Source organism: Crinia signifera, chromosome 2, assembly GCF_055691185.1.
Source record: "Crinia signifera chromosome 2, ASM5569118v1, whole genome shotgun sequence".
Lineage (NCBI taxonomy): Eukaryota > Metazoa > Chordata > Amphibia > Anura > Myobatrachidae > Crinia > Crinia signifera.
In genome coordinates, this window is record NC_139218.1 from 358415905 (window position 1) to 358443528 (window position 27624).

General features: G+C 45.5%; 1 protein-coding gene across 3 annotated transcripts in view; it reads right to left on the reverse strand.

The window, feature by feature from the left end:
* MTUS2 (microtubule associated scaffold protein 2) overlaps positions 1-27624 on the reverse strand; it is a 443851-nt gene that overhangs the window by 360071 nt on the left and 56156 nt on the right. The window contains exon 1 of one of the 3 annotated variants that reach the window (XM_083169853.1): positions 25940-26203. The exons of the other annotated variants lie outside the window; for them this stretch is intronic. The gene's annotated coding sequence lies outside the window, so the exon portion shown is untranslated. Of the gene's footprint in view, positions 1-25939; positions 26204-27624 lie in introns of those variants that run through there. 3 annotated transcript variants of the gene reach the window in all.

Sequence of the window (27624 nt, forward strand, 5' to 3'; positions counted from 1 at the left end):
CGACAATCATGAACACGGTATCCAGAGAAGAGGAGATAACTCGAAATAGAGGCAAACATAGGAAGAGACGACCATGCATAGAGTCAGAACCAAGGGAGAATAATCCACTATACAGTACATCTATTACTGAGGGTAAAATGAGAAGGGGTAGATGAACCGGAAGCCCCCCCCTATACTAGACCATGTAAACTGGGAAGTGTCCAAGGGTAAGGCGCCCCTGTAAATTGTATCGAGATAGATGAGCGCAAATATCTATGTATCATGTTGTTAAATGGGGCATGGGTAAAGGGCAAAAATACCCCAGTGAAACCCCTTGAGAAAAATGAGTGAATGTACCTACGTATTGGGTTGTTATTTAAATGTATGTTTTATCATGTATATGTTATTTTGCAAAATTAAATAAAAACGAGAATAAATAAAAAGTCTATGGAAAAATCCCGTTGATCGCGTCGGTCGCATCGCGGCCCCTTATTAAGGGCCGTGATGGACGCGATCAACGCGATTTTCTCTTTCACCGGCAAATTAGCTGGTGATTGACAGAAAATCGGGTCCATCGCGTTGATTGTATGCGTTAATTGTATGCCTTAAGTACCTTAAAGTTAAGGCATTCCGTGCTTGGAAACAAGTACCTCAATTTCTTTAAAGATAAAAAAATGACCCCATGTTGATTATATTGTATTCAATGTGTTGTAGTGATGCACAGGGCTGCTGAGACAAACTGCAATCTGGGAGAGACATGGGATGTGGCCAAACTCTTGGAGGTGTGGTCACATCCCAAGCCTTTTAGACAATGCTAGGCCAAGGTAATTAGTGTCCCCCTTTGCACTCCTGGCAATGTATGGTTGCTCACAAAACCACAAGAATTATTATAACACAACATCATACTGTTTTACCCTCCCGGAATGGCCAGAGGCTCCTGAATATGTGGTGGCCCTCCTGACACCAGTAGAAAGGGGGGCAGCAATACTTGCCTACGTTATAATATCTCCTCTCCGGCTGAAGCCCAGAGAAGAAACTTTAATTGTTGATGTGGGGGGTGCAAGCTAAGCATCAGCAAGCCCCAACACCATTATGTCATGATTCACATGTCTAAAGGTATGGGCCGGGGCTAAATGAAGCAAATTTGCATCTTCGGGTGGGTGTTAGCCCTATGGGTGGGGGAAGGGTTGTTAACCACACTGGGGGGGGGGGACACGCTGGCAAAATTTTCGGCAAGGGGGCGCATAATTAATAGTTATGCCACTGATGGGTGCAGTGGATTTCCTGAGAAATCAGGAGTCTCCTGGCACTTGCAGGAGATTAGACAAGTGTGCCCCGCATCTTACATTTCTCTGCACAACAGTGTGCACAGGAAAATGTGCAATATTGGCGGTTGCGAGGATCTGGCACTATGACAATCTCTCAGGATCTGGCACTATGACCATTTATCAGGATCTGGTACCATGGCAGTTTCTCAGGATCTGGCACTATGACCATTTCTCAGGGTCTGGCACTATGGCCATTACTCAAGATCTCATACATGACCGTTTTTCAGAATCTAGCACTATGACCATCTCTCAGGATCTGGCACTATGGCCATTACTCAAGATCTCATACATGACCGTTTTTCAGAATCTGGCACTATGACCATCTCTCAGGATCTGGCACTATGACTGTTTTTCAGGATCTGGCTCTATGACTATTTCTTAGGATTTGACACTTTGACCATTTCACAACATCTGGCACTATGACCATTTTTCAGCATCTGATGCTATGGCCGTTTTTTTTCCAGGATCTGGCACTATGACCGTTACTCAGGATTTTGCACTAAGACCATTTTCTGGATCTGGCACTATGGCTATTTCTCAGGATCTGACACTATGACCATCTCTCACAATTTGGTTCTATGACTGTTTGTCAAGATCTGACACTATGACTGTATCTCACGATATGGCACTATGGCCGTCTCTCAGGATCTGGCACTATGGCCGTCTCTCAGGATCTGGCACTATGGCCGTCTCTCAGAATCTGGCACTATGGCCGTCTCTCAGAATCTGGCACTATGACCGTTTCTCAGGATCTGGCACTATGGCCATTTCTCAGGATCTGGCACTATGACTGTTTCACCAGCCTACACTCCTGATATAATTGTACCAATATTGTCCTTAGAACAAGGCAATGAGGCTTACATTTGTTTAGGTGATCTCTATATTCCTACTTGAACGGCACATGTACAGTAGATTGGCTATGACTTGGGATGAGGATGTTGAGGTATTTTGGATCGATTTTTATTCTCTCACAGTTTGTGTGATGTAGAAACATGTAATAATTTAGACTGTGACAAATGTGTTTAATTGGTGGCATCTGGCACCTCCAAACTCATGAGATGCACTGAGCGATACTAATGATTTCAGCAGAAGAAATCAGTGAAATATATTTCTTATTCCCCCTCTGGTTCTTCTGAGCGGAGATGAAAGTGGTTGCTAGGGCGAGATTTGTTTACCAAATCCCTGAGATCAGATTCCTTCTCCATGTCTGCTGTTCTCTCAGGTTCACAGTCAGTGTGTCAGTTATCCTGAATGACACGCGCTTACAGGCTTTACTCCAATTGTGCATAATACTAGATATAATGTAATATTCCTGTCCTGCTCAGCAATCCTTTGCCTAATGAGACTGATGCCACCCAAGTGCATTCGCAGCAGATAAGCTGATCAGGGCTGTCTGCTTCTATCACCTGCAATTGGATAACTGCATTCACATGAATAGAACCAGGTGTTGCAGCTGTCCTGACTCTTATGGTGCCCACACACAGGCCCTTATTCTGGTTGGTGCGGTAATATCCGCGTGCGTTCGTGCCGCCGATGTTTTGTGTCTGCACATGTGCAGAGGCGTCTCTGCGCATGTGCGAGCGGGGCGTACGGCCAAATCCCGCATGAAATGTGAACACTCCGAACAGGGGGTGGAGAGGGGCGTGAAGGGCTATTTGGGCTCATTACCATATGCATACGCCCCGCGTTTCATGGGCGTTCCCATGCAAACGCTGGGCGTACGTATGGTAATGCAGTCGTGACCCACGTGTAGGGGGCGGACATATGACATCGCCGGATGTCAGCTGCCCGCCCAGATCCCTGCTTTTGCACGGAAAAATGTCCATGTGGTCTGAGGTTGCGGGAGCTGGTGGACCACTCGGTCCTGCATTCGATGGTCTGCGACCATCGAATGATGGGGGAGGTTCCCTGAGATGGAGGAGGCGTATTCCATGAAAAATACACGTGCGGTCCATTCGGCCAGCTTCTTACCACGTACGGACGGAGTTGGCGATCCGTATGGAAGGCGGGGTTTCGCACGCACGGTCCTGGCCGCATATTCGGATCCGGCTGCACCGATCAGAATAAGGCCCACAGTGCCAAGATCACATGCATTTTTAACTTTTTAGTTCAAATCACATAAATATGTATTGCTAGTATCTACCATATTGCTATCATATATAGGGCGGGATGTTCTAACTTCCGTCACTCCTCTCCACCCCATGTCACCGGCTACCGCATGCATACCAATCGCATATGCACTAACATATGCGATTAGAAAGGCAAAGGACAGCTCTTGCGCATTTGCAGAGTGACAGCGCCAGCCGCGGAGCATGCTGGGAGGGATTTGTGATGGATTCCTCTGACAGCGCTGTGGAGAGAAGTCCATGGGCTTCTATTGGGTATAGCCAACAAAAGCTGGAGACTCCTTCCGCAGCAGTGCCCTGAAGGAGGAGCTTTTTGTTGCATGTGAAAATGCAGTAAAAACCTCAATAACGGGGTTTTTACCACATTTTTTGCTTCAGAGCATCCCGCTCATAATGCCTTTAACTGCATATTTGTAGGGTTATTTGTCCACACACAGACTGATTAATTAAATACACACCATGGGCAGTATTCAATGTCTCTTTGCAGTGCAGTGCTGACTGTTTGCTGTCAAAGCTCGCAGGTCAGTATTCAACTGACCACCTGTACACAGCGTTTCCACCTTGCTGGGTTTTCACAGCATCATGGAAACGGCGTGTGCGGCCACCAAAACAGCGAGGCTTGCGGCTAAATGCAGCGGGCTCCCTGCATTAGCCGCAAACCTCGCCGTTTGGGGGAATCCTCACCATCCTCTGACAGCGAGGATTCCCAAGGAATGTTGAATAGGGTGAGCGGCCGACGCAGGGGTTAAATGGTGAGGGTACCTTGTTTTTGGCGATTCTTGCCATTTAACCCCCCTCGCCAGCCGCATTGAATACAGCCCCATGTCATTATGGATAAACTCTTCTGCAGAGCATCCACAAGGAGTTTAGTTCTACTGTACGTAGCATTTTAACTCTCCTAATTAGACATATAGAAATCCCGTTTCTGCACAAGGCCTGATGGATTTCCATGCGCTTTCCTTTTCCCGTATTTTGATTGGTTATTTTCCCCTAAGTGTCTTTTCTATTATCTCTTAAGCTTCCCAACTGCTGCAAACGCAGGACTACAATGACGGATTCTAGCAGCCGGATATACCTCTAGAAGTCTCATCTGCTTTTTTCTCCTGCTCAGCAGTGAATAAAGCACACACAAACTTTAATCTGCCGATACAGCAAATGTAGTTGTTCATTATCATTATAACAGAACAAAGCGAAAATATTATTTAATAGTTTTGTTCTTCGCAACAAAGGAAATTATTAAGTTCCATTCTGTTCTGGTGGGGAAAGAGAATACAAATGCATATGAACAAAGTAGCAAACTAATTGAACATGTTTGTTTTTTCACACTGTTACTATAATCATTTAATTATATGTTTAAAATAAACTAAAGTATAGAGATTGTCAGGATAATTTATGAAACACAGACCAAGTTAAACATAGGGCATGGATGGGCAAAAAGAGCTGATGGCAGTTCTCCAGCAGAACCCTGTGCAACATCAGTACATGTGTTTTAAAACCAAATTGGTGCAACGAAAAAAAATTGCTACAGGTCATACATGCCTGTATTGAGCAGTGTTGTAGGTGCACAGGACACAGGGGGCGTGACTGGCATCAAGGTGGGCTGTCTGGGGCGTGGTTTCATGATTGCTTCTTCATGGCTGTGCCCACCGCTATACAGTGCTGAAGCAAGTGCAGCACAAATTGCGTCATTGTAGGCTCTATGGAATGACTACTTGAGTGGACATATTTGCGGGGGATCCATGGGTATTATGGGTTAAGCGGGATATTTTCCAACGTTTCTGGGGGCTAGGAGTGACACCTGATTTTTGGGAACCTCCAGGTCATTCCAAGAAGATAGGCGAGTATGGTACATGTGGGAGGGCACTGTGCCGCAACAGAGTGGTGCCCTTCTGCCAACCAGTTTTGTGGTATTCTGTTAGACTGGCATGCAGGACAAGATGGCAGTGTCTGCAAGAGTTGGGTGCAATGAGGGCATTCCTGGAACAGAGTGGCTAAGGAACATTTGCATGTCCCACCATCAGCAGTTTTTGATAGTGGATTTAAAAGGAGCAATCGTATACATTTCAAAACCAATCTTATTATTGCTCCTTTAAATTTAGTGAGGGCCTAGAAAAGCATTGCATATTACACTGTCTGTATTCTAGGTACTACAAGCAAAGAGGCTTAGCTCTCAAGCTTCCAAGTAAGCGAGAGATAATTTGGTAGGCCCCTGGTTACATATGACCCGACTAATCCCCGCCCTCCCATTCCTATTTCTTCTTCTTGGCGGCGGTAAAGAACGGTCATCTTGTGTAGTTGTGTGAGTTTGTAGATAGTGGGTGCACTCTCCCAGACATCGATTGTCATGGGCCATGCTTCTGCACGGAGGATGGCCGCACCATCTGCAAGAGTGGTGGTGCTGGGAGAGTGATCACCAGCGGTGTATGGATGGTATGGTGATGCTTACCCCCACTTTCCTATCTTGACCGTTCTTTGGTGCCGCCACCATTTTGATAATTCTATAATAAGTTGTCAAAATAAATTTGACATTCAAGTTTTGAAACGCCAGCACTTGTGTCTGTGTCTTTATTTTAGTGTTAAGTATTAGTTAAGTTAGAGTAAGTTATGGTTTAAGATAATAAAGTGTGGGGCATAAAGATACCCAATGGTCGGTTCATGATGTTTACTCATGAAAGTAATTTCACAACTTATAAATATAAGAGAAATCTTATTGGCAACATCCATATATTCTACAGCCGGATAAATATACACAGATGAACCTTGTGCTTCTAACCAATACCATGCGTTCTCACGATAAGATTATAGCAGCATCAATATTGCTTAGTTTTGTTACTTCAAAACTAATCTCAAGGCTTTCCAAAGACTCCAACACAGTCAAATGCATTCCGTACAACTGATATAAAGTTACATAGAGGAAGCTACATCTATGAAGGTCACAGTGCGTAAATGATGGTTACAACCGGCAAAGCATTGTGGAATCATGCAAAAAACACACAAAATAAAGCACAAAGGGCCTATTTTAGATGTGGCCGTTCTTGCGATTGTTGTTGCCATCTTTTGCTGTACACTTTCCTGATTAAATGCTATTATGGACAAAAGCTTATCCATACCTCCCAACTGTCCCGATTTTCACGGGACCATCCCCGTTTTTTGGGAAGGTCCCACCCAGGGCCGACGGTGTTCCGTGGTGAGTGGCAGTTGGGAGTCCCCCCTGCCTGGCGCTGCTCTGCGGTGAATAGATCTATTTCCGGAGACAGAGGGGCCGGGGGCATGGTGAGCTGTTGCCCAGGCCACCACAGCAGTGAAAATGGGGTCGTGGTCTAGCGGGAGGGCAGCAAGCATAGGCCAGGCCTCATTGACATTAGACCATGTCCTAAAATGTTGGGTGTGGTTAGGATAGTATTACAAGCAGGGTCCCGCTTCCCATACTTCAGATGTTTGGAGGTATGGCTTATCCGAGCACAGGGATGACCACTGCTGTCACATCATTTCTAGTGCCGCCCAGTGCTGATGTATAGATATCATCACAAATCGGGGCATTGTGCAGAGTCAAGGTGCCTCTGAAGATGTACACGCTGAGCTGTTTTCCGAGGACACAGAAAGTTCAGTATGATTTCCCCACATTCAAAATACCAACAAGCATTGGCAGACAGTCAAGATACCAACATGTTCAAGATGCCAATGTGCATTGTCGACATGTTCAAAATGCCAACATGTTCAAAATGCTGACATTTGGGCATCCCATCTTCAATAGAATTCCCATCTTAGTAAATTTACCCATATTCTGGTGACCACAATGCAATACAGAGTCATGTGACATTATACTCTAATGAATACGGTACACTGTTGACCGGAGGAATATACAGGTCCCATATTCTGTGGTGCTGACCTCAGTACAATAAGAACTGGACAGGTGGCAAGCCTAATTACAGCATACTGCAGCACTGTAAAATTACTCTAGTGTATCCTAAAGTTGCAATCCCCTGCACTGTTGTTGTCATCATTCATTATAGCTGGTACCACTTGCCTAAAATACCTGCTGACATGTTATTACATATAGTATGGATTAAATCTGTTTCGAAGAGCATGATTCAGAGCTGTTCGCTGGGCTGCAAATGGTCGAAGCCCAGTGATCAGGTAAACGGAGCCATGCCACGGTGTCTCCCCGCCCTTGTGCAAGGCTGCGTAATACAGAAGTGCAGGGACAAACTGAATTAGGCCCTTGTTTTTAGATGTGCACATTTTATTTAGCATGCAAAAGTGGGTGTACATACTGTATACGAACACATCAGCAGCAGTTTACCCTAAGAAGACATAAAAACATCATATTTCAAATACACAGAAATTGCTTTCTTAGCTACAGTACTGTATCTGTGTTGTTCTGTGATTCAGCAGTGCCCCGGGTAGATTAAACAATTCAAAGGTGAGTGTACCTGATCATAATGGACCTTAAGGAGAACGTCTAGCATGTAATTCCTATTATAATTGCTGCTGGCGAGCTACAGCATCATCTATGCTATAACGAACAATTCGATTGTAGATGATTAATTTGAATTTATTTGAATTCCGCCAGACTTCAGGGTGTATTACACATTGGGCTGTTGCATACAGGATCTCATTTTGTTTCCTTTGTGTCTGGATGGTTTTTTTCCCTTTACCCTGTGGGGAACTATCTTATATAATTAAGATGAAAGAACCCTTATGTGTTGGTGTTTCTAGTGATTTCACAGTGGCTGCCTCCTTGCGGTACTGTAAATAGGTTAGGATAGTATTACAAGTAATGGGAATTTCATAGCTTGGGAAAGATGACACTGTCACTGTAAAATTACAAAAATAGCAAAGGAAACAAAAAGGCTTATTATTAATACATAACCACAAACATGTAATGAAATGGCAGGACTACGGGATGCTCAATCTGTTAATTTTAGACTTGAGCGCACAAATCGTTTTGTAGATGTATAGTTATGACATAAACACCACATAGAACAGAATCATTAGTTTTCTACTACAGAAAAGATTGCAAAGGGTTTAAACAGCAAATAAAAAATCAGGTTTAAAATAAAATAGCGTTGCTTACTCTGTTAGGAAGTCTGAGATGTAAAGCAAAAGTTCAAATGCTAGATTTGCTCCTGAATCACGCCCATCCTTTAGTGTTTTTATTTGTGTTCAGGTGGTTATGGGATGTAACTGTATTTGACCCAACACGTTTTTCACTCTGTCAAACACGTTGAATGTACTAACAAACGTTTGACTGTTAAGCTGCTACACAATGCTGCTACACAATGCTGATACAGGTTGAGTATCCCTTATCCAAAATGCTCGGGACCAGGAGAATTTTGGATAACGGATTATTCCGTATTTCAGAATATTTTAATTCTTCAATGATGTATTTTGAAGTATCTTGCATTTATGCTGTATAAACACATAAAATACACACATATATTTTATTACCACATATATACACATATATATTTTTTTTGTTTAAAAAAACAAGGTTTCAAAACATGAAACAAAATTTGTGTACTATCTCAGATATTGAATTTGAATGCCAAGCAATCTTGTGCATATATAGGGCAGTATTCAATGAGGCTGATTCACCATGTTTTTATGGCGATTTTGTGCTGTAAGGCGAATTTTTGACTAAAACGGTGAATCACCCTATTCAATGACCAGATGGCGAATACATTTCAAGGTTTTTTTCGCCATGCTTCACCGAGTAGAAATCGCTATCTTTTTATGGTGAAGTGGAATGTGAACTTTTAAAATAAAGTGTTTTGTTTTTTACATTTGGTGTAAAAAAATCAGGAATTTTATTCTGAGGAGGGGCATGCTATTTTTATTCATGTGCTGTAAGCACATGAATATATATTTAATTAAAAAATATATATATATTTTTTTAAAAATTTTACACGAGCAGCAAGCAGGGGGCCGGAGCCGAGCCACTCATTAGATATTCATATATTCACTGCCCCTGATCATTACATATGCACGATCGGGTGTAGTGAATACCCGGTCCCCTGCTGGCTCTCCCGGGGGGCAGCCTGTGCTGCCTGGCACCCGGGGAGCCCACCTCCCCCCCCCCCACAAACTTCTGGGGCAGGCAGGGAGACTTCCATCTCCCTGCCTGCCGCTGTCCTCAGGCTCCCTGCGGCATACGCCGCAGGAGCTCAAATTCGCCGGTCAGGGGCAGCAAGCCCCTGACTCGTTGAATACTGGAGCCGGTGAGACTCCGGAACGCGGCGGGCAGTGGCGAATGTGCAGCGAATCCTAAACAGGATTCGCTGCACATCGTCATTTTTCTCATTAAATACTGCCCATAGTGCCAGTTACATATCATGTCCTCAGTAGTGTTGTTGCATATGTTTGTCACACGCAGCCGCGGCGGTGCGCGGCGGGCTTACTACTCACCCGTTCGCGCCCGCCGTCGGCTAGCGTGTAGTGGTCTCCAGGTCAGCGGCAGCAGGCAGCGGCAGTCTGGTGGGCAGCAGGCAGCGTGGGACGCCAGCAAGTGTAGCGGTATGTGCTGTAGGGGCGCCGGGAGGCCGGTGCCGCCATCTTGATTAAGGGCAAATAGCAGATTGGTCCTTGTCTGAGGTTTCCGCCCATACTGACCTGACAGCCAATGGCAGCCGCCCTCTAGGGATATAGGGGATCTGCCTAGGCCTGTTCAGTGTCAGTACAAAGAGTCTCCAGAGGCGTTCACAGCTCCCAGCTGACTCCGGCTCTCTGACTCACCTCTCCTGACTTGGTGCCTTGCTTCAGTGCTCTGTGTTGGTCTCGATTCAGCTTAACCCCATCGCTGCCAGATCTCTCCACAGTCTGGTCTCTGCCTGCATCCCTGAGCTTCCTGGCCTAAGTTCTTCAAGTCGTCTGCTTCCAAGCAACTTCCCATTCTTCTGTCATCATCCATCTTCTTTCAGTCTTCAAGGATCCCTCATTACCATCAAGTGCATTCTCTTTCCGGATTTCTTCATTTTCCAAGACCCCAACCTGCAGTCCGCAGTGCTTGAACTGTCATTGTTTAAATGAACTTTTTCTTCTTTACAAAGTGCCGTGCCGGCTCAATTCTTATTACTGCTAAACTGCCACTTAACAAAGTATTCAAGCGTGTATTGTTCTATTTATGAATTCTATTATTAAACCTGCACGATTTAATCCTTCCTCCTCTGGTCCGTCTCCGGTTGCTACACACCACACGACTTCATCCAGCCCTTCAGTTGTGACAGTTTGTACTGACCCGATGGAGTCGGGTGAAGAACAGGCTTCCATGGCGGACGCACTTCACAGCATCATGGCTCGTCTGGAGCAAGTGGAGGCTACCCAACGTCAAGTGGCTCAATTCCTTCAGGTCTTGGCTTCGCCCCCGGCGGCTCCCTCAGTTTCTGTGGCTCCAGCTCCAGAGGTTCCAGTCCCTGTTCCTACACCTGGACCAATAGTTCCTCATCACATGCAATTACCAACCCCCAGCAAATATGATGGTTCTCCGAAAGGATGCCGTGGGTTTCTGAACCAATGCGATGTGCATTTCACCTTACAGTCTTCTCACTTTCCTACTTCCAAGGCAAAGGTGGCTTATATTGTGTCTCTCCTAGCAGGGTCAGCTTTGGACTGGGTGTCCCCTCTCTGGGAACGTGCTGATCCCCTTCTCAATGACTATGAAGCTTTTATTACCTCTTTCCGTCACATCTTCGACGAACCTGGCAGAGTGTCGTCTGCCGCTACTGAGATCCTGAGAATTCGCCAGGGTAGTCGCTCAGTGGGACAATATGCTGTGCAGTTCCAGACTCTGGCTTCGGAACTAAAGTGGAATGAAGAGGCTCTCGTCTCCGCCTTCTGGAATGGGCTGGCAGGTCGTATCAAGGACGAATTAACTACCCATGACTCTCCTGCTACTTTGGCTGAACTCATCTCCTTGTGCAACAAAGTAGATCTACGGATGCAGGAGCGTCAACTAGAGAGAAATCGCTCCGACCGTCTCCGCCCTCGTCTCACCACCAACGCTGTTCCTGTTCCTAGACCTGGGCCCTCCACAACCACACCACCAGACGAACCCATGCAGATCAACCGCTCTCGGCTTTCCTTTGAAGAAAAATCCCGTAGACGTCGTGAGAATCTTTGCATGTACTGCGGTTCTTCCGCTCATCTGTTGTCTTCCTGCCCACTGCGTCCGGGAAACGACCGCTCCTAACCTTCCCGAGGGAGGCCAGGTTAGGAGTTCTGCTTTCATCTCCCTCTTCAACTGTGCCCACCATTCCTGTTACTCTTGTGTGCCCTCAGGGAAAAATCAAGGTCCAGGCTCTACTAGATTCCGGAGCAGCCGGGAACTTCCTTTCTTCCTCTTTCGTTCTTCAACATTCCTTGACGGTGCAACCTTTGGCCCATCCGTTGGCTCTCACTGCAGTAGATGGGAGTCGCATCAACAGCGGGCAAATCACCCTTCAGACCGATCCAGTGACAGTTCTCGTCGGTGCCTTACATCAAGAGACTCTAGAATTTGTTGTCCTTCCTCAGTCCTCACACCAGGTAGTCCTGGGCTTACCATGGCTTACTAAGCACAACCCTCATATTGATTGGACCAGTATGGAGATCACAGCCTGGGGTACGAACTGCCTAACTACTTGCATGCCCCGTGTCATTCCACTCCATCAAACTAATCCTCAAGAAGTAGGAGGTTCCAGTCTTTCATCTTCACCAGCTCCACCCTTGTCGTTACCCACACCATATCTTTCTTTTTCTGACGTCTTCAGCAAAGGAGGTGCCGATACCCTGCCGCCTCATCGTTCCTGGGACTGTCCGATAGAGTTGATACCTGGGAGGTTCCCACCGCGGGGCCGCATCTACCCCTTGTCTCTGCCAGAGACCAAAGTCATGTCTGACTACATTCGAGAGAACTTGGATAAGGGGTTCATTCGCCCGTCCACTTCGCCAGCCGGAGCGGGGTTTTTCTTTGTGAAAAAAAAAGATGGAACTCTCCGCCCGTGTATCGACTACAGGGGCCTGAACGATATCACGATCAAGAACCGCTATCCTTTGCCTCTGATCACCGAATTATTCGATAAAATCCGAGGGGCTTCCATCTTTACTAAACTGGATTTAAGAGGGGCGTACAACTTGATCCGTATACGATCTGGAGATGAGTGGAAGACGGCGTTCAACACCCGAGACGGCCACTATGAATACCTGGTGATGCCCTTTGGTCTTTGCAACGCTCCAGCCGTCTTCCAACAATTTGTAAATGACATATTTCGAGATTTATTGTATCATTCCATTGTGGTGTATCTCGATGACATTCTCATCTTCTCATCGAACCTCCATCTCCATCGGCAAACAGTAGCTGAGGTCTTGCGGCGCCTTCGCCAAAATAAATTATTCTGCAAGCTAGACAAGTGCGTCTTTGAGGTTACCTCCATTCCATTCCTTGGCCACATCCTCTCCAGCACTGGGATAGAGATGGATCCAGAGAAAGTAAGAGCCATCTTAGACTGGACAGCGCCCACCACGCTCAAAGGCATCCAGAGGTTCCTGGGCTTTTCAAATTACTATCGTCGCTTCATCCGGAACTTCTCCACCCTTGCTGCACCTCTTACTGCTCTAACCCGTAAGGGTTCTGATCCAAGTCAGTGGTCACCTGAAGCCTCTCAAGCCTTCCAACAACTAAAGGATGCTTTTGTCTCCGCCCCAATCCTTCTCCAGCCAAACCTCGACAAACCCTTTATTCTTGAGGTGGACGCATCCTCAGAGGGGGTAGGGGCAATCTTGTCACAGAGAGGGGAGGACCAGGTGCTTCATCCCTGTGCCTTCTTTTCCAAGAAGTTTCTTCCAGCGGAGAAGAATTACCCCATTGGAGAGCAGGAGTTACTGGCAGTCAAATCAGCGTTGGAGGAGTGGCGGTACCTCCTGGAGGGGGCACGACATAAAATTACGGTGTACTCCGACCATAAGAACCTCTCATTCCTCAAGCAGGCCCAATGTCTTACAGCTCGTCAAGCCCGCTGGGCCATGTTCTTCGAACGCTTTGATTTTCAAATCAAATTCAGACCCGGGACGATGAATGCCAAGGCCGATGCCCTTTCACGCTCTTTTGAAACTTCCGCTGATCTTGAGACTCCTCCTCGACCCATCCTCGATCCTCTGGTCTTTGCTCAAGTAACAGTCCAGCCTTCACCTCCACCAGGCAAGACCTTCGTTCCTCTCAATCTCCGGAAGAGAGTGCTGTCCTGGGCACACGCTTCCCGTTTCGCAGGGCATACCGGGGCACAGAAGACCTTAATGTTCCTATTGCGGTCATACTGGTGGCCTACCATCCGTCGCGATGTAAACTCCTTTGTCGCTTCCTGTGTAAAGTGCACTCAGCATAAGTCCTCCAGAACGTCCCCTGTCGGTCCTCTTCTACCTCTAGCCATACCAACAGAACCATGGTCCCACCTGTCTATGGACTTTATCTGCGAACTTCCTCCCTCCAAAGGGCATACAGTAATTTGGGTGGTGGTCGACCGCTTTTCAAAGATGGTGCACTTCTTCCCATTGAAAGGTCTTCCATCTGCTCCAGTGTTGGCTCAGCTCTTCATTTCCACCATCTTCAAACTCCATGGGTTGCCCAAAGAGATCATTTCTGACCGTGGCGTGCAGTTCGTCGCAAAGTTTTGGAGGGCTCTCTGTTCTGCTGTACAAGTCAAGCTCAAGTTCTCCACTGCTTTCCACCCACAAACCAACGGGCAGACAGAACGAGTCAACCAAGACTTGGAGGCCTTCATTCGTTTGTTCGTCTCTTCCTCTCAAGACGACTGGGTAGACCTTCTGCCTTGGGCGGAATTTGCGCACAACAATTCTTATCATTCTTCCTCCGGCACCACTCCCTTTTTCACTGTCTTTGGCAAGCATCCCCGATCTCCGGAGTTCTCAGATCTATCATTGTCCGAAGTCCCTGCAGCTGCTTCTTCCCTACAACGGTTTGCAAAGATCTGGTCAGACGTCCATACAGCTCTCCTCAAAGCATCCGCTCGATATAAAAGGATGGCGGACAGGAAAAGAAGAGCAGCTCCTAAGTTGAAGGTTGGAGATCGAGTATGGCTGTCTACCCGCCATATACGCCTTCGATTACCGTCCATGAAGCTGGCTCCTCGGTTCATCGGGCCGTACCCGATCACTCAGGTGATTAATCCGGTGGCCTACAGACTACAGCTCCCTCCTTCCTTAAAAATATCAAATTCGTTCCATGTGTCTCTTCTGAAACCTTTGCGTTTGAACTTATATCAGAAGAAGGTGCCTAAACCGCCCAAGATTGGCTCGGAAAGAGAAACAGAGTTCGAGGTGAGGCGCATTATCGACTCACGTTGCCGCAATACCCATCTTCAGTATCTGGTAGAGTGGCTTGGATTCGGTCCTGAAGAGAATTCCTGGGTTGATGCTGCAGATCTTCATGCTCCTCGTCTGGTGAGACAGTTCTTTCAAAGAAATCCACACAAGGTGCGTAGGTGCCCTGGGGTCACCCAGAAAGGGGGGGGTACTGTCACACGCAGCCGCGGCGGTGCGCGGCGGGCTTACTACTCACCCGTTCGCGCCCGCCGTCGGCTAGCGTGTAGTGGTCTCCAGGTCAGCGGCAGCAGGCAGCGGCAGTCTGGTGGGCAGCAGGCAGCGTGGGACGCCAGCAAGTGTAGCGGTATGTGCTGTAGGGGCGCCGGGAGGCCGGTGCCGCCATCTTGATTAAGGGCAAATAGCAGATTGGTCCTTGTCTGAGGTTTCCGCCCATACTGACCTGACAGCCAATGGCAGCTGCCCTCTAGGGATATAGGGGATCTGCCTAGGCCTGTTCAGTGTCAGTACAAAGAGTCTCCAGAGGCGTTCACAGCTCCCAGCTGACTCCGGCTCTCTGACTCACCTCTCCTGACTTGGTGCCTTGCTTCAGTGCTCTGTGTTGGTCTCGATTCAGCTTAACCCCATCGCTGCCAGATCTCTCCACAGTCTGGTCTCTGCCTGCATCCCTGAGCTTCCTGGCCTAAGTTCTTCAAGTCGTCTGCTTCCAAGCAACTTCCCATTCTTCTGTCATCATCCATCTTCTTTCAGTCTTCAAGGATCCCTCATTACCATCAAGTGCATTCTCTTTCCGGATTTCTTCATTTTCCAAGACCCCAACCTGCAGTCCGCAGTGCTTGAACTGTCATTGTTTAAATGAACTTTTTCTTCTTTACAAAGTGCCGTGCCGGCTCAATTCTTATTACTGCTAAACTGCCACTTAACAAAGTATTCAAGCGTGTATTGTTCTATTTATGAATTCTATTATTAAACCTGCACGATTTAATCCTTCCTCCTCTGGTCCGTCTCCGGTTGCTACACACCACACGACTTCATCCAGCCCTTCAGTTGTGACAATGTTGTTATATGTTGTTGTTTCAGTGTTGTTAAATATATGTCCCCAGTGAGTTTTTATTACTTTCACTTTCTGGAATGTATGGTTTACGGAATAATTCGGATAACGGATGTTTGGATACGGGATACTCGACCTGTACAACACATCACAAGTAAAAATGTAATACTGATTGAGTAATCCTTATTTGGAAATCTGTTATACAAATTCTTCCAAGAAATCCATTGTTTCTGGAATGTACCTTTTTTTTTTTTTTTTACTAAAAGCACTACTCGGGTAGTAACTGGTACTACTGGGGACATGATATGTAACTGGAATCACTGAGTACATCTGTAACTGGCACTACTGATGACATGATATGTAATTGGCACTACCGGGGACACCTATAATTAGCACTAATGGGGACATGATGTGTAACTGACACTATTAGGACATGATATGTATGTAGCAAGCCATTAATTGTATATCCGCCACTACTGGGGACATATGTAACTGGCGCTACTAGGACATGATATGTACTGGCACTACTGGGACATGATATGTAACTGGCACTACTGAGGACATGATATGTAACTGGCGCTACTGGGACATGATATGTAACTGGCACTACTGGGGACATGATATGTAACTGGCACTACTGGGGACATGATATGTAACTGGTACTACTGGGGACATGATATGTAACTGGCACTACTGGGGACATGATATGTACTGGCACTACTGGGACATGATATGTAACTGGCACTACTGAGGACATGATATGTAACTGGCACTACTGGGACATGATATGTAACTGGCACTACTGGGGACATGATATGTAACTGGCACTACTGGGGACATGATATGTAACTGGCACTACTGGTGACATGATATGTAACTGGCACTACTGGGGACATGATATGTAAATGGCACTACAGGGGACATATGTAACTGGCACTACTGGGGACATGATATTTAACTGTCACTACTGGGGACATTATATGTAAATGGCACTACTGGGGACATGATATGTATCTGGCACTACTGGGATATGATATTTAACTGGCACTACTGAGGACATGGTATTTAACTGGCACTACTGGGGACATGATATGTAACTGGCACTACTGGGGACATCTGTAACTGGCATTCTACTGGGACATGATATATAACTGGCACTACTGGTGAAAGGGACATGATATGTTACTGGCACTACATATGTGCAAGAAAATGAATGTTTAGCATTCAAATTCAGTGCCTGAGATAGGACACAAACTTTGTTTCATGTTTTGAAACCTTGTTTCATGTACAAATAAATTGTGTGTATTTCATGTGTTTGATGTATTTATACAACATAAATGCATTTTGGTCCCGTCCTCAAGATATCTCATTGAAATATAAAAATATACAGATATATGGAATAATCCGTTATCCAAAATGCTTCTTGTCCTGAGCATTTTGGATAAAGGATACTGTATTATAAAATAATGTGTTTCATGGTCAGACTGTTTCCAATCCTGGTCCATAGGGATATTGGCAGTATATCCTCCAAAATGCCACTTGCTTAGAATGTAACTGAAGTAGTTTAGTAAAGTAAGCCTGTATCAATAAGCCCATAAGATAGTAATACATGGGACAAACATATGGCTATGTTAAGTGGTAGTGGAAATCAGCGACGGACTGGGCCGCTGAATCGGCCTTGGCATTTGTACACACGTGCAACCTTTGTCGGCGCGCATGTAGACAAGAGGGGAACTGCGGTGCGTGATGCCTCCCTCTCTCCTCGACCCCAGCAGCGCACAGAGAGATGCTGGATCTGCCGGATGTGCAAATCGGGAGGTGGAGCCTCCACCTTGCAAGAAGAAATCGACCCATCTGGAATTTTCCAGAAATGTCCGATGGCCAGTCCGGCCCTGGTGGATATTCAATTAATGGCTTGATACAATAACTGTGGAAAAAAAACCCTAAACTATAATATCTTGTGTCATTGGCCCTTATTCAGATCTGATCGCAGTACAAATTTGTTCTCAAAATGGGCAAAACCATATGCACGGCAGGTGGGGCAGATGTAACATGTGCAGAGAGAGTTACATTTGGGTGGGGTATGTTGAAACTGAAATCTAAATTGCAGTGTAAAAATAATGCAGCCAGTATTTAACTTGCACAGAAAAAAAATAACTCACACAAATCTAACTCTCTGCACATTTTACATCTGCCCCACCTGCAGTGCACATGGTTTTGCCCATTTTGAGAACAAATTTGTTCTGCGATCAGATCTGAATAAGGGCCATTGTGACCATTCAGCCAAGAGATTTGCTGGGCCCCAGCAAAGTTCAGCATGAAAAACAAGCATCTGTGGAGTGGCTATGTTCCCATCTAATTAAGGGAGCATGGAACACCATTTTGGGGGTGCTGTTACTCATCCCTTGCAGGTGGGCCCCCTGAAGCCCTGGGCTATGTCCCTTGTACCCTACGACAACCCCTCTTGGTGCCCTGCATACACACATACAATAATGAGTATGAGGAGACTTTTCTATGTACTATGTACTTTGCAAATAGAAATGTGCTTTAGTGCAGTACTGCAAACTGTTGGGCAAAGTGTGTCCTCCTGTAAGAAAAGGAATGAGATCCAGGGGCCAAATATAATTAGATGCGATTTTTTGTAATGTGCGATTTTTTGTTAAAAAAAACCCTGTCAAAATCACACGTTTTCCAAAAATCGCACATATGGTAGTGTGTGAATTGCGGTAAAATTCACACATTTAGCCGTGTCAAAAAAATCGCACATTACAAATCGCATTCAGATATTTTGTCAGATTGCAAATGTAAGGGTGCGATTTTTAAAATTGAACCCTAAAAAGTACCAAAAATCGAAAAAAAGAATAATAGACCCGGTTCAGGCTGGTGAGTTTGTCAGTAAGATCTGTGCATGGTTATGTCCACAAAAGTGTCTAAAAAGTAAACTTTTTTTTTAAACGGCATAGGGTCCCCTCTCGCGAGTCTAACCAGTCACAGGCTCATTAAGCTGGTCCTGTATTTTCTACAGTACATTGCTGTTATTTATTGTGCACATGCATGCACAAGCAATATTTAATGTTTATATTTATCAAGGGGCCCAGCTCATTCACTTTCTAATGGCTAGGCAAACCAATGTGTTGGCTGGCCACACCCACTATGGAGACTGGCCACTTTCCTAAACATATGCCTCCTACCACTGCATTCCTCTAGGGCAGTGGTTCCCAACCTGGGGTACTAGTACCCCTGGGGGTACTCTGCAGACCAGACCAGAAGAAAAAGTCTTTCAATGGTGGAAGAAGACTCCCATTGCCATGGAGACGAACCATGATGTGTCACTTCTGGTTCTGTCTGCAGTGGCATCAGCGTCTCCTTAGGCTTTTGCCTGACCAGCAATCCACTGGGAGCTACCTGCGCTGCCCTCAGACATCAGCGATCATCTCCGGCCCATATCAGGTGTGGAGAAAGCAGCAGCATTAATCCTACAGGCATTAGTGGGAACCTTGACGACAGTACACAGCCAACGCGCCCTGACACAGAGGGACAGGATTCCTGACCGTACACTACTCCTCCGCCGACACGCATTATTACACGCATACCACTCACTTCCACTCCACTCGTAAGTACTGTGGATATTCCAAATTGAGAGGAGGGGGTACTCATAAATGAAAAGACAGGCAGGGGTAGGCAATTATTTCAGCTGGGGGGCCACATAAGACTTCCAGCAGATAGATATTCAAGGGCAGCACTCCATAAATAGGGGGTGTGGTCACTCAAAAGGGTGTGTGTCTTTGAATGTAATGTAGAACACCATATACCCTGTTTACACATCATGCAACACAATAGTAGACCTGGAATTGGTGAAATTTCACACTGAAGTAGTAAAAAATAACATTATTCCAAACAGAATGAACCAAAATTCACATGGAAGGAGTCAAAATTCACATTATGCCACACTGAATATGCCAAAATTCACATTCTGACACATAGAATAAGCCAAAATTCACATGGAATGAGTCCAAATCCACGTTATGCCACACAAAATGATCCAAAATTCATTCTATGGCACCCAGATTGAGCCAAAATTCACATAATGCCACACGGAATGATGAAAAATTCTGTTATGTGGTGGGAGGGGGGTCTCTTTTCAAGTTTAAAGGCCCCCCTTCACTAGTGCAATTTGGAATGTTTTCATCTGATGCAGAGAAATCAAATTAAATTGAATTAAAATGCAAAATGGTGGTAGAGTCTAACACCATAAAAACACCTGTAATCAAATTATTTGTTCCTACATTATTATTAACCTTAATAGCATTGATTTCCAGTCAAGCTTGAAAATACAGTCTGTCTAAAGCTTCCCATGATTCGTATGATGACAGAAAAAGCAACAGTGCCACCATCCAGAAAAATGCCAAAAAAATATCAGGCAAGAAATACAAGAAAACTGAATAGATTGCTACTTGTTAATCATGCTTCTACTGTATATCACAGATGACCCGTATGCTCCTCCCCCTCTTAACTCCCATGTGTTTCCTACCTGCCGTTCACAAAGTTTGCCGCCTCCCTGGAGTTCGGGGGTGGGGCTAACTGAGTAATGGCTTATGGTGAATCACTTAGCACTGGCATTCTCCATGGGACCAGTCCAGTACATATGGGCCTTAATTCAGGTTGGCTCAGTAAGAAGCAAACATCACAGCTTACCGAGTGCCTGAGATGACACCCCAACCGAATAACCAAATAATAGCCTAGACTGACTTTTATTTATGATCACTAGGACAAAGACGGGGTGGGCGGCTGTTTCCTGTTTCCCATAAAACGCTGGTCCAGCGCCGTCACCGCCCCCATCCACCCACGGCCCTCTCTCCCCACAATGAACGGCCCGGCGACTGTGTAACTCCCCGAAGCCCAAATATGCACTTGCAAATGCGCAGACCCCCAAACATCGGAACGGGCCGAATTCGCCCCGTTCCTGGTGAATCTGAATTAGGCCTATAGTGCATACATGATAACATATATGGTTAGAGATCGCCCCCTGCAGCCCAAGGGCTGGAGTTGCCACTCGATCTGACAGACAGAAGTGACACCAATAGCAAAACACCATAAACCCGGCACCAATAAAAGTATGTTTCGCCCCTTTTTCGGATCCGAGCTCAGCCTAGAAGAGTTGGGACCTCTAAGTTTAGGTGGGTTCAGTTTTCTGGAAACCGTACCCACTCACCTCTAAAATTGACACTATTGAATGGGCTCAGTCGATAAAATGACTTCTTTCTCTGGGTGAAGGGAACAGTTGTGTTTTCAATAATTGATATGGGAACATATAATATAATAGTGTATGGAAAAATATTTTTTTGTACGTACTAGAACCCTCACTATAAAACAAGTTATTAAAAATAACTTCTTCCGATTGCGTCTGCAGAAAGAAAAAGCTCATACGCTTGGTCTAATCATAGCGGTTAGTACAGCACATTTCTAAATTGTTCATTGCAACAAAGAAAATGAAACTCAAGCTGAGAGCTATTGTAGTCGCTTTATATGGCTTTTTACATTAAATTAATTATTGAGAAGGAAAAGGAGATGGATAATCCGGTTCTATTATAATGGCGCTCTTGTAACACAAAACGCTAAATTTACAGAAGTGAATTGTTACTGAAAATACTGATATTTTGTTACTGAATGTCTGCAGGATGGAATGTGACAGTCATGTTGAAGAAGCTTTTCAGAGAGGTAGTGAAAGCAACATCCATGTGGGCAGTTTGAAAGTGGGAATATAGTTCTGCATCTATCTAGTGGCGGAACTGTGAAGGGTGCAGGGACTGCACCCCCCCAGGCTCCCGGCTGAGAGTATCGCAGGGACGGGCTCCTTTCAGCGCCCCTGTCCCTGCATGCACAAGAAGGGAAATCCTGGTGATAGGATCACATATTACAATGTAATATTCCACCCAGATCGCATTGTATACGTGATCCTTCTTAAATGGGCTTCAATGTCTTTTTGCATGATAACATTATATGAGCCTTGCACTCCGCATGCTGCCTGTGAAGTGGCAGAGAAGGAGACCTTACTACATACGTAGTTACATACTTGTTATAAATGTGTACATATATATATATATTTTTTTTTAGTATGGTATCAACAGGGTTGCCTACTTCCTGGCAGCCAGTTCAGTGAGGCACGGGGGCGGGGCCACTGTCAAGATGGGATGGGGACAGGGCAGCTGGCAGATGACCAGTGTGGGGGCATGGCCAATGCAACTGCGTCCTCGTAGCCACAACCCTCGCCGAACAATGCCGCCGGGGGGGGTTTGCGGGAGGCTGCGCGGATTATGGGAGGCTTGCCTACCTTTACGGGGGGCCGGGAGGTTGAACTGAATTCCGGGACCCTCCCGGCCATTCCGGGAGGGTAGGCAACCCTGGGTAACAATAGAATAGGTGGTGCTAGTTGAACCATCTCTAATCAGCATTTTAGAGCAGGGGGCATGGCCAAGACAACACCAAATGCATAATCAAGCCCCTTTGGACTTCTATTGGGAAGTGGGATGCTGTGGAGGAGGAGACTTGCTTATTTTTCCATGTATTGGGGATAATATTTTTTCATGTGTTGGGGAATATTTTTCCATGTGTTGGGGAATATTTTTCCATGTGTTGGGGATATTTTTCCAGGTGTTGGGGAGAGTCGTCCCAGATGCAGAAAACTCCTGCACGTTCCGGGAGAGTAGACAGATAGGGCCTGATGCTTCAGCTGTTTTTCTGCAGGTGTGTATGAGTATAGAAGAGACCTGCAAGAGGTGGGAGGTGTGAAGTGGGAGATGGAGGAGGGAGAGAGCACGACTAGGCTTTCGTGTGATTCAGCAATAACACTGGCAGGGTTTGTGTACAGCAGCGCAGTGTAGCACAGAGATAGAACATTAATAGATGGTGAATGAGCAGATTTTTTTTTATTTTTCATAAACAGAAAAGCACTCTGTGCATGTGAAGATCTAAAGGTGACGCAGAGTTTATTCACTAAAGAAATGTTTTACATTTCCAGAATAAGTGAGCATTTTGTCTTTGGAGAGACAGAAGAAAATCAATGAATCAGTGAGTAGTTTAAGATGCGAGACTTGATTGTCAGAGAAAGAAAATGGTTTACAAATGGAAAGTGTTTTACGAACGTTGCTTTTTATTACTGTGGATGGAAAGTGCTCAGCCAGATTTGAGAGAGAATGGTTTAAAGGGCCGACTTACTTAGAATGTCACCACTTATTGCAGTGATAGAAAATCGATTTTTGCCTGAATTACCAATAACATTTGGCTGGGCAATACGCTGTCTCACTATGGCTGGCAGTGGAACAAGTCCTCTTACCGCTTTGCCAGCTGGTTCCCACAAACTCACTGGAAGCCTACATTTGAATTCTTTTAATATATATTTTTCAGTCAAAAATGCTTTACTTTAGTAACACACATTTCATGTACTGTGCACCAGAAACCCTTGAGGAAAGTATAACTGATATTACAAATCATTGTCTCTGCGCACCAATGGCCAAAATTGACATGAAGCCCTGATACAAAGCAATGGATATGGCAAAGAGCAGCATGCAACCTTAATTATGGACTGTTGAACAACGCCATAAAGACAATCTACAGTATGCTCAGGTTTTTTACTTCAAATAGCCTTTTAATACATCTACATCTCTTCCCAACTAAGGGGGATATTCATATTTGATTTCACGGCTGCCGACTTGCAGTCCAGGCGATTATTGATAGCAGTGGGGTGTTTGTTTCAGTTGACAGGAGGCAAGATAAATATTGATGTGCTCCCCCCCCCCACACACACACACACACCACCTTATATAAATATATCTGGATTGCCCACCCTCCCGGAACGGTCGGGAGCCTCCCGGATTCAGGGGGGACCCCCACTGCGCCCCCCGATCGCGGCTTTTAAATGCCGCAATCCGTGGGTCTCAGAGGAGGGGGCGGAACTAAAATGTCACAATCGCATCATTTTAGCCCCTCCACAGAGATCCGTGAATTAGGCTATTTTACATCCTGGAGGCGGGGCTTAATGACATCATGATCAAGGCCCCCCCCCCCTGCCGGAGAGGAGAATCTAAAAGTCGGCAACCCTGAAATATATGTATGTTATATATTTTATGTTTAAAATAAAAAAGGTGGGGGAGTTAACCATAGAAGTGATATCGATGGCTCTCAATGAACTGATTCAAACTCGCATGGAAGGAGAAGTTCCCCCTTTGGAGCAGGAGCCCGGCAGCAGATGACTCCATTGCCTCCCAGAGTTAAGCATCTACTTGATAGACTGTGCATGCATACGTTTCGTAGTACGCATATGCGAGGCCATCCTGCAATAACATCCTTCTACTGTACTTTGTTATAGCTGGCAATATGCAAGTTGATTGACAGAAACCCGGCATTTGTGGGCGGTAACTGGTCATTTCCTGGGAGTGTCAGAGAAAAATCAGGCGTGGCCAGGCGTTTGAGGGGAAGTCTTGTGATGTCAGCTCTAGCCCCGAACCAACTGCAGCACCACCACCTAGTAAGTCCTAGGCTGCACGCAGACTGCAGACACTAGAAAAATTATTTGATGGCATGATTGCGAATCCTTTTGCAGCTATCCAACTAATTTTTGCAAGCCATGCTAAGCAATCTGCTGGCTTGCACAGGGTGAAATTTCACTTTGGTGTATGCTGTTCCTTGACCAACAACCTACTTGATCCCTTGCCTGCCCATATGGAATCTACTCTTGGTCTGATCCAACAACTGAAAAGGCAATAACTAGTCTTGTCTTGCCCTGCTACTCTACTGTCTGCTTCACCCTATACCCTCACAAGGCTCCTGTGCTCAACTCAGCTATTATGTAATCTGCATGTCCACTGATATACCGTGTTACCATCATTAGTCAACCATTCCTGGATACAGAATATTCATACTCCATATGCTCTGGGAATTTCCTTCCTTTGCAACACCACTTTCCCGAAGCTCTTCTGCCTAAATACCACACTACACAGTTACATGTACTCCAATACACCTCAAAGACCTGGCCGAAAACAACATTGATGTGTGATTGGATAATACATCCCCCCCAAATCTGGCCCAAATATGCGGCTTTAACTTAATGTATTTGACATCTATTGGCCAGGACGCACTAAAGGGCAAATGCGGTTTAAACCCCATTTTCTGGGGTTTTACCGCATTTTCTGATGCACTAAACCCTACCTGTTGGGGTTTCACTGCAGAGTGAATCGCCAGAAAAAGCTGCCATTACTCAATAGAAGATTCACTCTACAGCGCTGGTTAAGGGATCTGTCACGGATCCCTCCCAGCATGCCCCTCGGGACGCGGCTGCCGCCTTCACTCTGTACAAGTGCAGAGGGACTCACAAAGAACAGCTCTCATTGGAATAGCTGTCCTTTGCATTAATAATTGCATATGTTAGTGCATATGAGATTATTATCAGTTTCGGTACCCGATGTGTGGCAGATGCACAGGAGGAGGTTAATGTATCCCGCCCATTATCCTATAGATTGTTAGAAAGCAGGGTCCTCCTACCTCTCTGTGTGTCCGGTAATAGCCATTCTTGTTTTATTACTATGGGCGGGATGCACTAAAGGAGAAAAGCGGTAAACACCCCATTTACTGGACCACTCCACCTAAACACTGCACCACTGCCCCCTCACTGCTGTCAATCAAACTGCAGTCTGGGATGTGATTGCACTTTAACACTTCACACACGCTCGCTTTAGCCACTGCACACATCTGATTGCGATTGTCTCACTCCTGCGCACAGAAATGAATCAGGCCCCATCTTAGTTGTTTCTGTTGTGCTGATTGACAGGTAAGTATTGTGAGCGGGTGCAATTTGTAACCCCTGGACCCACATACTGTCATTTGGCGCTATCAGATAATGTTTAGATTAGCAGCCCGGCCTTGTGGTCCTAATAGCAGAACACAAAGGATTCAATCATTCTTGGTATTGTAAGGAATGTGTGGGAGGACGAATCCCTGAACAGTTGTGCATGAATCCAGATGAATGTCAGCACAGCAGAATTAGTGTGGGAGTGTGGGAGTCACCTGGCTAATGCAGGCATTGTTTACATGCAATAGCAGAATACACCGTGGTCTATAGAGTGTACTAGGCTGGAATTAGGGCTTACCTGCCTTGGCAGCGTCTCTCTAGCACACAGTTACGTATCTTCAGTCACATCCTGACACACAATAGAGATCCCTGTAGCATCTGGGAGGGAGAGTACTGCAGCCTGTGTGTAAACAAACACCATCCACTCTCCCCGCCGCTTGTTTAATCGAGCCATCGAGCACAGTGCACGTGGAAAGTGCATGCACAAACCATTTCCTTTCTAATTAACTTCAGGACCACCTACCCAGGGAGTCGCTAAACTGCGAGTTCATGCAATGTTAATGTCTAACAATTGAGACAGAAGCACAGTGGCTGCAGACAAGATTTAACGCTACTGAGGATGATCACGGGAGACCTCGAGAGCCCAGATCAATCAAGTGAAGCATAAGAATGATGTCGACAATAGACTCCAGCCAAATGCACCAGATTTATTTTGCTATGCTGGAGAAACAAATGATCTCTCCAACCCCACCTTGGCTCTGCATGAGAGAAACATTTTAGTTCACGGAGAATGCAGGTCACAGGAGAATAGCAATTACAGAGTTCCGCGGCAGCTGAGCCTTTCATGTTGCCTCCGTAGTGCGGTTTCCTTTGCACGTGGACACTGTAGGGAAAACCTCAATTCTCAAAGCCACAGGAAAAAAACTATTTCTACCCAGGCCGCATCCAGCTCAGCGAGATTCCCAGGCTGATGAATAATGATAACATATTATTTAATATTTTACTATGACTAAGAACACGTTTCCTTGTACAAGACCACAGCAGGTGCAATACGATATATAGGTAGATTGTGGCCAGCGATATCAGACTTCTGGTTTGTTTGATATACTGTGAGTTACTGCATATGAACAGGTAGATATTAGATAATGCATACTGTTTAATTTCAGAACATTAGCACACGGAACTGTGAAGCGACCAACCCACCTTTGTTTATTGTTAAAGCAACTGAGGGCTAGGTGTATCAAGCTTCAAAAAGTGATACAATGAAGAGTGATAGACAACAGCCTATCAGCTCATAACTGCCTTGTTATAGGCTGGATTTAAAAAATGACAGCTAGGAGCTGATTGGCTGGTTGTTTATCACTATCCACTTCATCACTTTTTTGACGCTGGATACATCGGGCACTGAGAGAATCATTATAATAGTATGGAGACTATAAAATAAATGTTGCAAACCTAAATTTGAATGCAAAATATGCCTATACACATATAAAATATACCGTAGACTTTAATATATACAGGGAGTATATATTAAAGTCTACGGCACATAGCAAAAATAACACAAATGATCATGTTCTTCTTTTAAAATCCATCTTAATAATGAGATATATTACAGATATTGGACCAGATGCACCAAAAAACAATGGCACTGCTGCCTAAAGGGTGGCTTGGAGAAGCCGGGGCTGTGGGGGCACCTGGTCTCTGCAGATTTCAATTAGTCTGGCCATACGTATGGAATCTGCTGAAAATGTCCCTCCAAAAATGGCAGCCACCTTGGAGGAGACAGATGCTAAAGATCCTACTGGACAGATGTATAAATTCTAGAGGTCCTACTTGGTAGCGCATATCGCTGCCCGGAATTTACGGATTTCGGGTAGCGATATATAAATGCATATATATAGCCCCTGGAAAATACATATTGCCCCTGGAAATGAGCATGTAAACCCCTGGCAATGAGCATGTATTATATGAGCATTAGCATTT